The sequence below is a fragment of the Mustela putorius genome, unplaced genomic scaffold (assembly GCF_011764305.1).
Source record: "Mustela putorius furo isolate JIRA1106 unplaced genomic scaffold, ASM1176430v1.1 tig00003896_pilon_pilon_pilon, whole genome shotgun sequence".
NCBI classification, from domain to species: Eukaryota; Metazoa; Chordata; class Mammalia; order Carnivora; family Mustelidae; genus Mustela; species Mustela putorius.
Genome location: NW_025422045.1, coordinates 12,419,780 through 12,434,275, shown reverse-complemented (window position 1 = coordinate 12,434,275; position 14,496 = coordinate 12,419,780). Strand labels below are relative to the sequence as shown.

Here is a 14,496-nt window from a genome sequence, read left to right as displayed (position 1 = left end):
TCATCCCCATCCCATCTAGCTGCAGGGTCCCGAGGGCTCCCCTGAAAGCAGAGAGGGTTCAACATGCACAACCCGACCCCTCCCAACACTGACAGATCCTGTGGGGACTCCGCTGCCCCCAGGGTACCCATCACCATCCTCCTGTTACCCCGGAATCCTAACCCTCAACCTCCCCTCATGGACGGCTGGCCTGAAATGTGGGGGCCTCCTTGCCAGACCTCTTGCCCGCACCCTTCCCCTCTGCCACCTCTTCCACACCAGCTGCCTGCTCAAGCTCTTCCTCTTTCTAGAAGTCGGATTGGCCAAGCACAGCATGGCTTCCCTTTATTCTCTGCACTGGCGGGTGAGCCCACAGAGCGTGTTGGTACCTTTCTGTGGCGGAGCGGGGAGCAAGCAAATATGACATGATTCTAAGCCCCACAGCCCATGGCCCAGTTCAGAGTTCATCAGAACTAGATGGGTGCCTGCTGAATGTGAGATTCTTTCCCCACAAATTCCACCCTCCAGAAGGTAAATAACGTTCTAGGCAACAAGAAAGAAATCGAGAGGTAGCATGAGTAATCAATCACCAACCGTGTGCACGCGTTCACGAACTTCCTTTGGACTCACTGACGTACGGCACACAGGACAGGGATCTGGACCCACATTATTACAAGGGGCAACCTCACCCCCCCACCCCTCAGCCCCCCCAAAAGACTCTGTGTGACTTGCGGCAGTGTGGGTCAGGGCCCCCAACGAACAAGACCGCAGCCCGCCACTCCACAGCTATTACTCTGTCCGCCATGTTTCCGAAGCTGTTTGTTCTGCAAGAAGTCTCTTCTCCATTCAAATGCCATGAAGCTGAGAACCAGTTGGCCAGTGTGGCAGCTGATCCTGAGGAAGAGAGGCTCTGGGAGCCGAGCGTTCATGGAGGAGGCAGAAACCACCAGGATGGTGGAAGTTCCCCTGAGACTGGAGGGGAAGCATGGCCCCGTGTAGCAGCAGAAAGGTGGGTGTGGGGTGCCATGTGGAGGTGCTGATGGTAGCACGTTGAGGAAGGGAAGGCGGAGAGCTGAGGTCATTCAGGGATGGGTGCTGTTAATGTGGCATCAAAAAGGGAAGGGGACAGGGGAGTCTGCTATCTTGTCAAGAGTTGGGGTGGACCACCAGGCCCTGTTTAGACCTTTTATCATAAGCAGCCCCACCCTGAACCCCCGTAGGGCGTTAACACAAAATCAAATTATTCCTAGGAATTAAAAAACGGAATTTTTAAATTGTACCCACAGGCCCTGCCCTGCATTGTGGACCCTATCGCTTCTGCTTCTTCTCTGTGGTCAGATCTTCTACGTGGTCAGATCTGCCTCCTCTCCTATCTTTCTCTGCAGCCTTGGTTCTGAGGGTTCTGAGCTGCCCACCCTTCTCCACAGACACCCCCTTGTGCCTCCCAACCAGTGCTTCTGCCATCCCACTGCAAGGCCTTGCCTCATCTCCAGGCAACCTCCTCCAGGAAGCCCGCCCTGAGAGCCTACTTATTTAACCACCCACAGTGGCATCCTAGAGCCTCCCTGAGACTGAAAGAAGATTTTCCTTACTTTCATTTCCTGAGGGGGGGCAAGCTATTCCACACGTAGAGAAGCCACACGTGGCCAGGTGGAGAAGCACAAATGCTGGTCAGGAGGCAGAGGAAGGAAGGGAAGGCAAAGCCGGGCAGGGCAACTGGCTTCGGGTTGTCTAGTCTGAACAGTTCAGGTGGGCTTCAGGGTACAGGGCCATCCATAGTGGGCTGGTCGTTGGGGCTGGGTGGTTCAGGGCGGGAGACGTTAGCGTGGCATGTCAGAGGGAGATAAGGAAGACTCCAGATCACAAGCAAGATCTAAGCAACGGCAGCCTTCAGTCTGTCCCCACGATTCAACGGTGCCCAAGAGACAAACACAGAGCCTAAGAAAGCACACACCATCCACTTGCTTCCCCTTATGGGGCTCAGTTTCTAGAACTTGCTAATCCAATCACTTTCTTGCTAATGCCATCATTCTCCTGTCTAATCTTCTGATGCCTCATCAACACAGCCCCATCCCTGGACTAATTCAACCATCTGCCCGGCAGCCTTCTCCCTTCCTCTGCCTGTTACACAGCAGAGAGGAGGTTCCCAATCTGGAACCCACCTCAGTGCTTCCTCAGGGACCACCACGCCAGGGACCTGCCACTCGGGTGACTCTCTCTGTCGGCATCCATAATTCTTTAAAAAAAAAAAAAAAAAAAAAGGCAGCAAAAGCTTGATCAACTCTGGGGGAAACACTTGTAAGTGATATTCTAGACCAAAGAATAGTTTCCTTAATATATAGAGATAGTCTCCAATTCCGTAAGTCTAAGACCAAAGACCTGATAGAAAGTAAGCAAAACAGGGGCACCTGGGTGGTGCACTCAGTCGGGTGTCTGACTCTTAGTTTTGGCTCAGGTCATGATCTTGGGGTCATGGGACTGAGCCCCATGTTGGGCTCCACGCTCAGCACAGAGTCTGCTTCATATTCTCTCTCCTTCCCCCTCTGCTTTGCTCCCCACCCCGCCTCAAAATTAATAAATAAATCTTTTTTTTTTTTTTAAGTAGGCAGAACATATGAAGAGACCGTTCACAGAAAAGAAAACACAAGTGGCTCTCATGTGTGTGAAAACATGTTCACCCTTATTGGTAGCCCAAGAAATGCAAATTAAAACTCTATTGAGAAACTATTTCTGTCTTCCAGATTGGCAAATATCAGCAAGTTTGGTAACATTTCATGTCAGAGGGCGTGGGAAACCAGCATGCTTGTACATTGCTGCTGGCAGTATACATTCCTAAAAATTCTATGGAGAGCAATTTACTAATGTCTTTCAAAATACAAAGGCACACACTTTCTGGCCCTTCAATTCCACTTCTGAGATTTTATCCCACGGGTAACCACCAGCACTGCCCACTGACTAAAGCACAAGGTGATTCAGTGGGACATTGTTTGTGATGTCCAAAACCCAGGAGATTCCTCAAATAAATGGTGTGACATCCATACCGTAGAACATTCTATAGCCGGAAATAAGAATGAAAAAGTACTTTACGTACTGATCTGGAAGCATTCCAAGACAGCTAAGTGGGAAAAGAACAAATGAGGGGCAGAAAGGAACACACAGTGTACTAACGCTTGGGGAGAACTACTCTCCATGTATGTTTTAATTCACGCAAGAAATAAAGTGCGTGCGAAACTGGGAAAGTTGCTTGCAAGAAGGGAGAACACTAGGAGGCTAAGGAAGACGGTAGATGGAGACTTTTCACAGTTAAATCTTTGCAATTTTAAAAATTATGATCCATGCACATTTATTTTCTAAGAAAAAAGACAGGGGCAACAAGCAGATTAGATGAGCAAAGGGTTCGGGCTTCCACAGTCTCTTCTCACCTCTACAGCAGACAGGCTTTTGGCGAAACCCTCAGCCTGCTGTCTCCCTTCCCTCCTCCCTTACTCCCCAGCGGCCTCTGCCAGACCTGCCTGAGCTGCCCCAGGGGAACTGGCCTCCCTGATTTCAGGTCTCCGGCCTCCAGCGGCTGCTTGCCAGTCCTCGCTCTGGCTCCACCCACTTCACGGCGGCCACGCCCTCCTCCTTGAACACGCCTCCCCCAGTTTCCGGAGCACCAAGCCTTACCGGTTTCTGTGCTCCCTCTCTGGGCAGTCTTCCCCAGTCTCTAAATGGTGAAACTCCCCTCCAGGTCCTCCTCTTTGCTCTTCTCTTCTTGGTCCACACGCCACCCCGAGGCTTCACTCGTCATGGGTTTGCAGGTAACTCCCAAATGTGTTAGTTCCCGCCAGACCTCTTGTCTGACCTCAGGGCTCCACGTGGAAATAAGTCTCCAGGGGTCTCAAACCCAACATGCCCAAGTGTCACTCACCAGCTTCCAGCCAGTTCTGTCCTCCACTTCAGAGAGGCTTCCTTGCCTGTGCTCCCTCCCAAGTATTCCTAGAAACCAGCCACTCTCCCCACCTCCACCAAGGCTCCCTTCACCCGTTTCCCTTCATGCTCTCTCCCACCTCAGGGCCTTTGCACACACTGTCACCTGTGCCTTGAATACTCTCCCCTCTGCTCCCACACCTGTTCCTGCTTTATCTTGATTCTTATATATCTTCTAGAACTCAGATTAACATTCCTTCAAGAAGGCTTTCCTGGCCTCCAGACCAAAGGATGTCAACTAAAGGTGATTTTTGTCCCCCCAGGGGACATTTGGCAATGTTTTGAAGACATTTTTGGTTGCTACGAATGGATTGGGGTGTGCTACACACCCCATCTAAGGCGTATAGAGGCCAGGGGCGCGGCCAAAGGCACACAGCAGCTCCCATGACCAAGAATTCTCTGGTCCAAAATGTCAGTGGTGCTGAGGTGAGAAACCCAGCTGTAGACTAAATGACACACTTTTAAAACATGCTCCATTATCACCTAACCCCACTGTGATTAAATATTTAACTGAGCAAAGGTATCAGCCACATTCCATTATCTAAGCTTTATAGGATGAATAAATGAATTGAAGTCACTGGCTCATGTTTATCTCTGTATCTCCCACCCCCAGTGCCCAGCCTTAAGTACAGAGATTGATTGTCTGGACTGATAAAAGTGGACAGGATTGGACCTGTCCCAGGAAGAGGCCGCTTCGTTTCCTGGCTTCCAACTCTGATGAGTCCTCTGTGCCATCCCATGGCAGTCCTTCCCCTGGCCCCTTGACCAGCTCACTCCTCTCCTGGTACCACAGCTCTGCCCACCCCACAAACCCTCATCTCCACCCGAGTGGTTCCAAGACACCCTTCAAGCCATCCAGCCTGGGCTTCCTCCTCCATCATCTTGTCAGACCAGCCACTTCCCCTGTAAGCCAACCCAGCAGGGGCACCACCAGTCATCTCGCCGCCAAGGCACAAACCCAGTCGCCTCTGGGCAGCGTGCCCACCCTCACGCCTGAACCCTCCACGCGCCCCAACTGTGTGGCTTCATGTGTTACCCAGTTTTGTTTGCCTTAAGCCTCTTTCCCTCCCAGTCCACCTGTGACACCACCCCTGTGACATCTTTCTAAGACACCAGCGGTCTGTGTCACTTCCCGATTACAAACCCTATCCAAAGGGGCACCTGGGGGGCTCAGTTGGTAAAGCGCCCAGCTCTGGGTTTTGGCTTAGGTCATGATCTCCCGGTTGTGGTATCGAGCCCCGCCATGGGCTATGTGCTCAGCACAGAGCCTGCTTCAGATTTCCCCCTTTTTCCCCACCCCCGCCTCTCACTCGCATGCTCTCTCAAATAAACAAATCAAATCTTTAAAACCAAACAACCCTTCCATGCTTCTCAGAGCCCAGGCTCCCCAGCCTGGTCCCAGACCCTTCCTCCTCTACCCTCTCCTTGGCCTCCTTGCCCGCCACACCCTGCTTCAACCCAGAGCACACACACCACTGGGTTTCATGGTGCAGTTTAGGCTTTCCCCTCCCCTGCCTTCCCCTTACCAAGATGCTTGGTTAGCTAGGTTAGTTTAGCTCGTGTTCATCCTCAAAGCCTAATTCTAATACTTCTTCCTCAACAGCACAGTGATCCCTCAAAAACTTAAACACAATTTCCATACCATCCAGCAGTTCTGCTTCTGGGGATATACTCAACAAAGAACTGAAAGCAGGGACTCACACAGATACCTGCACGCCCGTGTTCACAGCAGCATGACTGAAGACAGCCAAAAGGTCGAAGCAAGCCAGAGGGCTGTCCACAGATGAATGGGTAGAGAACACGCAGTGCTTCCATACAGTGGACACTAGTCAGTCCTTGAAAGGAGAGAAAATCCGAGGCTCCTGGGGGGCACAGTTGGTTCAGCTTCTGACTCCCCTTTGGGCTCAAGCCCTGCTCCCAGGGTTGTGAGATTGGGTCCCGGGGCTGGGCTGGGTGCCCAGCAGGGAGACTGCTTGAGATTCTCTCTCTCCCTCCTCCCCTCCCTCTCGCTCTCTCATTCTCTCTCTCTAAAATAAGTAAGTCTTCAAAAATTGTTTAAAAGGGAAAGAAAATCAGATGCCTCTTAACACAAATGAGCCTTACCACAGGGTGCTCAGTGAAACAAGCCAGATGCAGGAGTCTGCGTGTCCCCTGATCCCGCTCCTACGGGGTACCCAAGATGATCAGATTCCTGGAGACCCAATGAAGAATGGTAATCACCAGCGGCTGGCAGTTGGAGGAGATGGGGAGTTCGTGTTTAACGAGTACAGAGTTCTGTTTGTGTCTACACTGAGTCTACAGGGCAGATTGGTAAAGACAGTTACAGACTGAATCTTCGTCCGCACAGACTGAAGGACTGAAGGCCTCGGCAGGCAGGGACTGTGTCTAATTAACTCACTGCTCCTAGCCCTGCCGCTGACAGCCATCTATAGGCCTTCAAGGCAGATGGTTAAAAAAAAAAGGGGGTCAGGAGGGGTGCACTTCTAATCACAAAATGAAGAGGTCATGGGGATGTGATGTGCAGCATGGTGACTAGAGTCAGTGATATGTTGTGCAGACTTGGAAGTGGTCAAGAGTAGAGCCTAAAAGTCAGCTTGGGATGGGGACAGGCAGTAACCAGATTTACCGTGGCGAACCCCTCGCAGGGTATATGGACGTCAAATCATCATGGTGTACACCAGAAATCAATGTTCTGTAGCAAGTAAACCCAGTAAAAAAGTTTTAAAAGAAACAGAAAGAACAACTCAAACCAATCATTTTGGTTAACATTATCCCGAATCTCACAGCCTGTCATCCCCAGAACAGCGATTTACTTCCAGCACCCGTGGAAAAACCCCTCCCCTCTCTGGAGAAGAGACCTTCATCCTTCTGTCAAGCAGGGAGGTCAGAAGGGACTTCTGCGGACAGAGTTAATAAACAGCTCACTTGGGAGGAATAAACAAGACCAAACCAGGGCTGGGTCCAGTCCGTGGAGGCTGCATGGCCCTTGTGTCCAACACCAGTGGGCTCTGCCCCTCCCCCTCTGCTTGGTGGGTGGGCTGATTCACTTCCTGTATCCTCCCCAGGGGCAGGCAGAGAGAGAGGGGAGAAAGGCCCATGTAGGAGGAGAAGCTGAGTCCTTAGGGCTCAGGGGGATGATTAGTCACTGGTGGAAGGCTGCTGACCCTAGTGCATGTGCCGGCCACAGGCATGCCCGCCCCCCATCTTCTTATGTAACCCAAGGTCTGGAAGGCAACGCGGACTTGGCCTTGGTGCTCAGCAAGAGGCAAAGGCCCAGAACCTCCCTTTTCTTCCCAGCGCATGTCCCACCCTAAGAGCCCCTGGACCCCTCTCCCTGGGCTCCTTGTTGACACACAGGCCATGTTTATAAAACAGGGACTAGAAAAGGCAAATGCGTCCCCCATCCTGAGGGTAATCCGAGGGGGGTCATCAAGGAGCATCCAACCCAGAGGTTCTCAACCAGGGATGATCCTGCCTTCGGGGACATTTAGCATCCTCTCAAGACATCTTTGGTTGTCAAGAAGGAGTGAGAGGTGGTGCTCCTGGCATCCCCCCGGGGGGGGGGGCGGTGGTTAGAAGCCGAGGATGCTGCTGAGCACTCCACAATGCACGGGACAGCCCCCACAGCAAAGAACTATCCAGAAGAACCATCCCAGACATGGGCAGTGCTGAAGTGAGAAACCCTGATCTAAGCCAAGCTGTCTTTTACAGGTGAGGAAACTGAGGCCCAGGAAGCGACCTGGCCGAAGTTGCACTGTGACAAACTAGTACCAGGATTAGAATCCAGTTCCCGCCGGCCACCAGCCTCCTCCAGCTACCAGGCATGCAGTGACCAGCTCAGAGACTGGTAGCAAGCTGGCAGGGTGGCCGAATGCGGGACCACAGGATTGAGAAGCCCAAGACGGCTCTACTCCTTGGACAGGCCCCAATCATCCTGCTCAGGTCAGCCTGGCCAGGGGTCCCCGAATAATCAAAGGGGAAGAACGTCTCAAGGACCGTGGTGCATCCAGGCAAAACACCTTTTGGATGCCTAGGCAGAGTTCACAACTCAAATCACCACGGAGCACGCTGGGGGTGGCCCTGGCCTGGTTCAAGGCCAGGAGCCAGGACAGCTCTCTAAAGCAAACCTCACTTTCGAGGGCACAGCGTGGGCAGGAATTACACCTTGGATCACGGCTAGGGGGGCCCCGCTTCTTCTCCTAGACACTAAAATTGATTGTCTCTCTCGCACCTACTGGCTTCTCACTACCATCTACATAATTTCAAAATATTATATCGAGTCACCCTTGTCCTTGCCCCCAGGGAATGAACACTGTGTTCCCAACTGCAAGCCAAGCACCAGGGCGCAGGTCCAGGCGTCAGAGCTGACAGAGCACCCCATCACTGGAGGACTGACTCACCTCATGTCACAACAGGGGTACTTTTCCATCCCCTGTTGCTGGAAGCCACCAGCCTCATGGTGATGGTGGTGATAAAGAGGAGGCCAGGGGTCAAAAATGCATGAGCTATGTCTCAGGCTGGGGCCTCACTCACTCCAGCGGAAGGGACGACACAGGGAGCAGCTGGGGAGCAAGAATGGGGGAAGCAACGGTGGCTTGGGACCCAGGAGGCACCAGGACAGAATCACTGCTTCAGGCAAGTGTTACCTTTGTTTCCTCCATCTCCCTGTCCTCTTCCTCCACAATTTTTCAAAGCAGCTGGTAAACTCCTATACATCCTTAGAGGCACAATTTCCAGCGTCTCCCCCAACACCAAGGCACAGGGACATTCCCAATCTTAATATGGCAAACCACAGTGGCAATGGAAAAGGATTTGGGGGTCAAGAGCAGGACTCAGGGAAACAGCCGAAGTTCCCACTTGTCTACTGAGTGGGCCCATACGAAAACAGCTTCCTCTGTGTTGGGGTGCCGACCACCCTGGCCCCCAGGCTCTCCATCCCATCTGTGTGGCCCGCTGGGTTGTAGTGCCCGGCAACCAGCTGACAATTATTGAATGCTTATTCCCAGTATTAAAAATGCAACCATCGCCCCCTCCAAGCAATCAGGAAAGAAGGCAGGGACTGCATTTCCCGTGAGAGTGAGGAGGAAATGCCTCCAGGGACCCCCCCTCCCACCTATGCCCCTGCCAGCTTCCTTGGAAAATCTTCTTCCATCTATCCTTCACATGACTCCACAGGGCCCCAGAGTTTTCCTTAAAACACAGATAAAATTCCTTAAAAATGACAGCTGGATGAATGACTGGGGGCAGGGGTTGGGAGCTGAAGCTACTTAGTGCACCTAGGCTTTTTTTTTTTTTTTTTTTAACCACATAAAGTTTTAGCTTCTACTGTAGACGATTCTTGGCCCTCCTCTCCACCCCCAAACTCGAGTTTCTCCATCCTGCTTGTCCCTACACCTATGTAGTTCTTGAGTGCTCCAAGGAAACCACTCTTACCAGATTCCTAAGAGAGGCCTCAGAGCCCCAAGCTTTCCCCAGGACCTTGGGTAGGACAGTGTCCTCACTCTTCCTGGTGCACACATCTGGTCACACCTTCTCAGCCTGGTTTGTCATCCCTGGCCCAGTGGTCTGGAGCTCCTTCCTTTCTCCCAGGGCTGCCAAGGGCACAGCTTTGGTCCCCCTTGGTTTTCCAGTGTCCCAGGGAATTCTTTAAAGGCTGCCTGGAAGAGGCACTATTTTCAGCAGTACCAAAGGAACCAACTACCTTTGGAAAGCAGCCTTGTGAGTCTTCTTTTGGGGAGGGGGGCTTTATTTAAGGGAAGCAATTCTCCTTGGCTCTCTCAAATCACCCTGTGTGGGTGGCCATCTGCTCAGCTGAGGAGCTGTCCCTCTAGGTAACCTGAACATTCTTCCCACAGCAGTTCTTGATCACCCCTAACAGCCCGGGGTAGGGGACAAAAACCTGGCTAAAATAGGATTTTAGATGGTGATAAACACTATGGAAAATCGAGCCGGGTAGAGGTAGCAGGGATAGGACCTCAAACACTGTTTCCGCTGAGAAATTCTGGGTCTAAAGCTCTCCCTCTGCTGGGTTCGTGTTAAGCCTCAGGCACTGGCAGTAGGAAGCTGGTCGGGGCACTGCGTGTGTGCAGGGACAGCTGGTGGGTGTGGTGACGGGGGCTGCAAAAGCTTGTACCCCAGCTACGCTCTCACTGGCCTCCGCCAGGGAACAAAACTGACCAACTCTGAGCACCCTGGTCTGTCCTGAGGCCAAAGCAGACAGCTGGGTCTCCAGAGGAGTTCAGGGGTACGGACTGCCTGGCAAGGCCTCAGAGGTCTTCAGGGTGCTGCCATGGAAAGTCCAATACCCCTTGCTGGGCTTTCCGCACTTGACCATGGCCTTGAATGAGTCAGACACTGACCACCTGCACCTCAAGGGGCTCTCATACCCTTCTGGTCCCTCCTCCTGGAGCCTCCAGGTATTTTCTTCTTACATGGGGTTAGGGAGAATGATGAAAAACTCCCATTTTCCACCAAATTTAGCAATTTCTCTTCCTGTGGAGACTTGTTTTTGATCAGTGACCCCTTCCTGTGAACCTTCTGTATACTCAGGATAAGGCCAGCTCTCTGAGGGAGGCCAAGATGGGTGTGTGGTCACTTCCCAGACAGAATGGACAGCCCACATGGGGAGCTCATACACAGAAGCTCACAGAGCCCTTTGGACCACTCACTCATAAAGTCATGCACACTCTTTTGTCCCCATGTGACAGATGAGGAAACCATGGCCCAGAAAAGCAAGTTATCTGCCCTCAATCCGTGGCTGCCCCCCATGAAAGGGTAAGGAGGGAGAGGAGGCAGAGAAGAGTCAAGCTCCCAATAAGATTTTCTGGAGGGCTGGGTAGGACCCCGGTGCAGATGGGACAGGGTCCCCTGCCTCCCAGGACAGGGCAAAGCTGGGCATGTAACCCATCTCCCTCTGCTTCTCCCTGGTCAGAAAGTGGAGATCCACAAGAAGTGGATCCGGGGTGGGGCACCTGGGTGGCTCAGTCATTAGCGCCTGCTTTTGGCTCAGGTCCTGATCCCAGAGTCCTCGGATCAAGCCCTGCATTGGGCTCCCTGCTCAGCCAGAAGCTGGCTTCTCCCTCTCCCATTCCCGATGCTTGTGTTCCCTTCCTCACTTTGTCTCTCTCTACCAAATAAATATAATCTTAAAAAAAAAAAAAAAAAAAAGAAGTAGACCTGGGGAAACCCTTGCTGTCTGGAAAGGCACACTAGCATTATGGATGTGCTTGCCGACTGCCCCAAGTGGGTAAGGAGGTCAAGGACCCTCTGAGGTAGTAGGCACCTTTTGGGTCCTACCTTTCAGAGGACCCTCTTTCTCCACCAAGGGCAGAGGTCCATCAGCTGCAAATGGAGCTCTGTCATTTCAGGTTCATTTCTTCTGGTCTGCTGAGTACCTCCTGCGAGCCAGGCACTACCTCCAGAGCAGTGAGCCCAACAGGTGCCTGCTCTCCTGTGGTCCTGTGGCCGGCAAGGAGCTGGCTCTCTCCCCCAGGAGCTACTGGACCCGATTTTCTTTCTTCTTGGTGGGACCCTCTCCTGACCTCCCCCTTCCAGGGGAAGAAACTCAAGGGACGAGGGGAGAAGAAATGAACCCCTGCTGAGTCAGGGGCCCAGCAAAACTGGAGAACCAACCATCTGGTTCTAGGAGACTGGCTTGAAGTTCAGATACACCATTTTCTCCCAGCAAATTATTGAACTTCTTTGAGTCCCTTTTTTGTTCATTTGTCAATGGAATAAGACCCACTGCCTCACTGGCTTATGGGGGAGAGAAGGAGTGAAATCAGAGATGTGTCCATGTTAGTTCTCTGATTGGCAAACCTCCCTCGTCTGTTCTCTCCCGTCCTGCGCGGGCAGGGGCACCGTCTAACCCCAACCCAGCAGATCCGTCCAGGCCCCTGACGGGCTGCAGGAGAGCCATGCTCTCTCCTGCGCAGGGCTGGGGTTTGGGGGCGCCCAAGGATGCCAAGGCAGGGCAGAAGCCGGGATTTCCCACTGCAGCAGGGCCTAGACGGCCGCCCCGACACCCGCACCCCTCCTGCCGAGGCCGGCTCTCCCTCATGCATCTGGCCAGAGGCGGCGGGAGACGCGAATGTAAACATCCCTCCCAAAATCGCCAACTCCGCAGTCCCCAGCGCAGGACTCTGTGAAGGGGCTGCGGGGACGAGGAGGGACGCAAACGCTCAGGGGAGTGAGAAATGGAACTACCGAGAAGACCAGCATCCCCCGTGTCGGCGGAGACCCCGCGCGCCCGCCCAGGCTCCGCACCGGCCCCCCGCGGGACAGGACCCCGGGCCGGGGCGTGCGGGGCCACCCACGGGTGCCGGTCGCTCCGCCCGATGCGCGGCCATTCCGGCGCCAACTTCCCGAGAGCGGCCCTCGGGGCGGCCCTCGGGCGGCGGGCAGCGTGGGGACGGCGGGGTGCGCGTGGACCCCCAGCCGCGGAGGACGCGCGCGGAGCCGGCCAGGAGTCCCGCCCTCGGTTACCTGGCTTACGAGGGTCGCCGGCGGCCGGCGAGGGGCGCAGGGGCGCGGCACGGGCCGGCCGGACACCGGGACACTCCTCCGGGGTCGCGGCGGCCCTCAGACATGCGGGCGCTGCACCTGGCCCGGCCGGTCGGCGCGCCTCCCCGCGGGTCCCGCCCCCGGTGCCCTCCCGCGCAGGGCGGGGCGGGGCGCGTCGGCCCCGGGGGAGGAGCCGAGGGCAGGGGGCACCCCCTCCCGGCGCCTGCCAGCACCCAACCGCGTGCCCCCGACGCCTGACTCGGTGACCTCCAGGGCGGCGCCCACCATTCGCCTGCCGGAGATGCCACCCAAGCGCTGTGCCTGGTGGAGTCGCGAGGGGCGCATAGGCCCTCCCACCCCTTGGACCCTTTCACGTGCTTCACGTCCACCCCTACTCCTGGGGGCCAAGGTCTGGGAGCCTGCCCTTCAGAAGAATGCACCGGGTGGAGCACGGGAAAGGAAAAAAAAACAACTGGGTACCCGCAGCCCCACCCCACCACGTCCTTTCCCCAACCCGGGCTGTTCTTGGCCTTGGCGTCAGCTCCACTGGCTCTCTCCGGAATGCCCTTGCCCCGGGGGAGCTTTGCCACCCTCTGCCTTTCCTCAGGACTCCATTTCCCTGATCTGGAAGGTGCTGGGCCTGGACGCCTGCCACTCAGTGGACACAGCGACAAGAGTTGAAGGGACACAGGGGACAATGAAGAAACAGCCCTCCAGCCTGTGAGGCTGCTCCCAGGTGCTGAAGGAGCAGGTTGCTGCTATTTCCTGCCTGCTCCCACCCGACCTCCCGAGGAATTCTGGAACATGCACCCTGTGGACAAAACTTCCAGACTGAGATGGAGGTTGTCCTTCCTTGCCCGCCCAGGCCTTCTGGGTTCTTTCTGCTAACTGCCTTGCCATGTTTGTTAAATGTGCAGACACAGTGGAAGGAGCACAGGACCAGGAGTCCTGAAGCTTCCATTTAGGTCTGTGACCTTAGACAAGTCTCTATCCCTTTCTGAACCTGTTTCCCCACTTGCTGTGAGTTAATTATCTCTAAGGCCCTTTTTATGGATCCTGAGTCGTGCTATGGGGCGTCTTGCTGAGGTTTCCTTGTAGCTGTAAAGCAGTGTGTGTATGTGCGTGTGTCTCAGTCTAATCAGCCTGTCCTGTCAGAGGTAATTCTCCGAGGGAAGTGAGGTGGCCACGCAAACAGGCAGCCCGCCTGTGCAAACCAGAGCTTGACAAGAACGGTCAGCACAGAGGGAACAGGTCCCAGTCCAGCTTTTGCTGAATTCAGAGTGGCCTTGGACAAGTCCCTTGTTAATAATCCCGGCTTTGCCTTCCCAAGGGTTTGGGGGATTAAATGACATATGAGATGTGAAGAAGGGGAAGGCAAGGCGCGGCGCTATGTGCTTTCTGATGTCATCTTTTGATGCCTGTGACAGTGATGGGCTTCTGAGGCAGAATAGGCAGAACAGGGTGTCCCGCTTTCAAAGTCTAGGGCTGGTCGCACCCCCCCCCTCCACTCTTGCAGAAGCTGTGGCGCACACAGAGCGGTCACACAGCCCACCACCAGCATCCCCCGCCAAAGCAAACAGGGGCCACCTGTGCCCACTGCAGGCTTCTCTGTGTGCACCTTAGGACCCAAAGGGCAAAGATTAAGGGGCTTCCGAAGCCAGAAGGAGGGTGCTCAGATGAATTGATCAGCCCGTCTTGACCTGGTTGGCAGGTGCGGCAGCTCCCCCATCCCACCTCTGGGGCAGGAAGATTAAAGCCCAGCTGAATGGTGAAACAGGACCCCCTGAAGAAGGATGTGGAGCAAGGAGGGCAGCTGTGGATGCACACAGGGAGGGCAGAGCCGGGTGATGGGGGAATGGGGAGCGCTTTGGACCACATGGAGAATTTATGGAGTATTGGGTTCAACTCCCCCACTTCACACGGGAGGAAACGGAGACCCAGAGAGGAAGAGTGACGTACCCAAGGTCACACAGGGAGCAAAGGATTCGGAGCTAGAACTAGAACCAGGACTTGAGAACTCTGTAGAGTGTCTGGGCCCCCTGTGCA

The 14,496-nt window shown here is 54.4% G+C and overlaps 1 protein-coding gene across 1 annotated transcript in view; it reads right to left on the bottom strand.

Annotated features, from left to right (window-relative positions):
- The window catches only part of PAQR5 (progestin and adipoQ receptor family member 5), a 74,928-nt gene extending 62,337 nt beyond the window's left edge, over positions 1 to 12,591 (bottom strand). Inside the window, exon 1 of the mRNA XM_045067433.1 lies at positions 12,433 to 12,591. The gene's annotated coding sequence lies outside the window, so the exon portion shown is untranslated. The remainder of the gene's footprint in view (positions 1 to 12,432) is intronic.
- Positions 12,592 to 14,496: the final 1,905 nt, after the last annotated feature.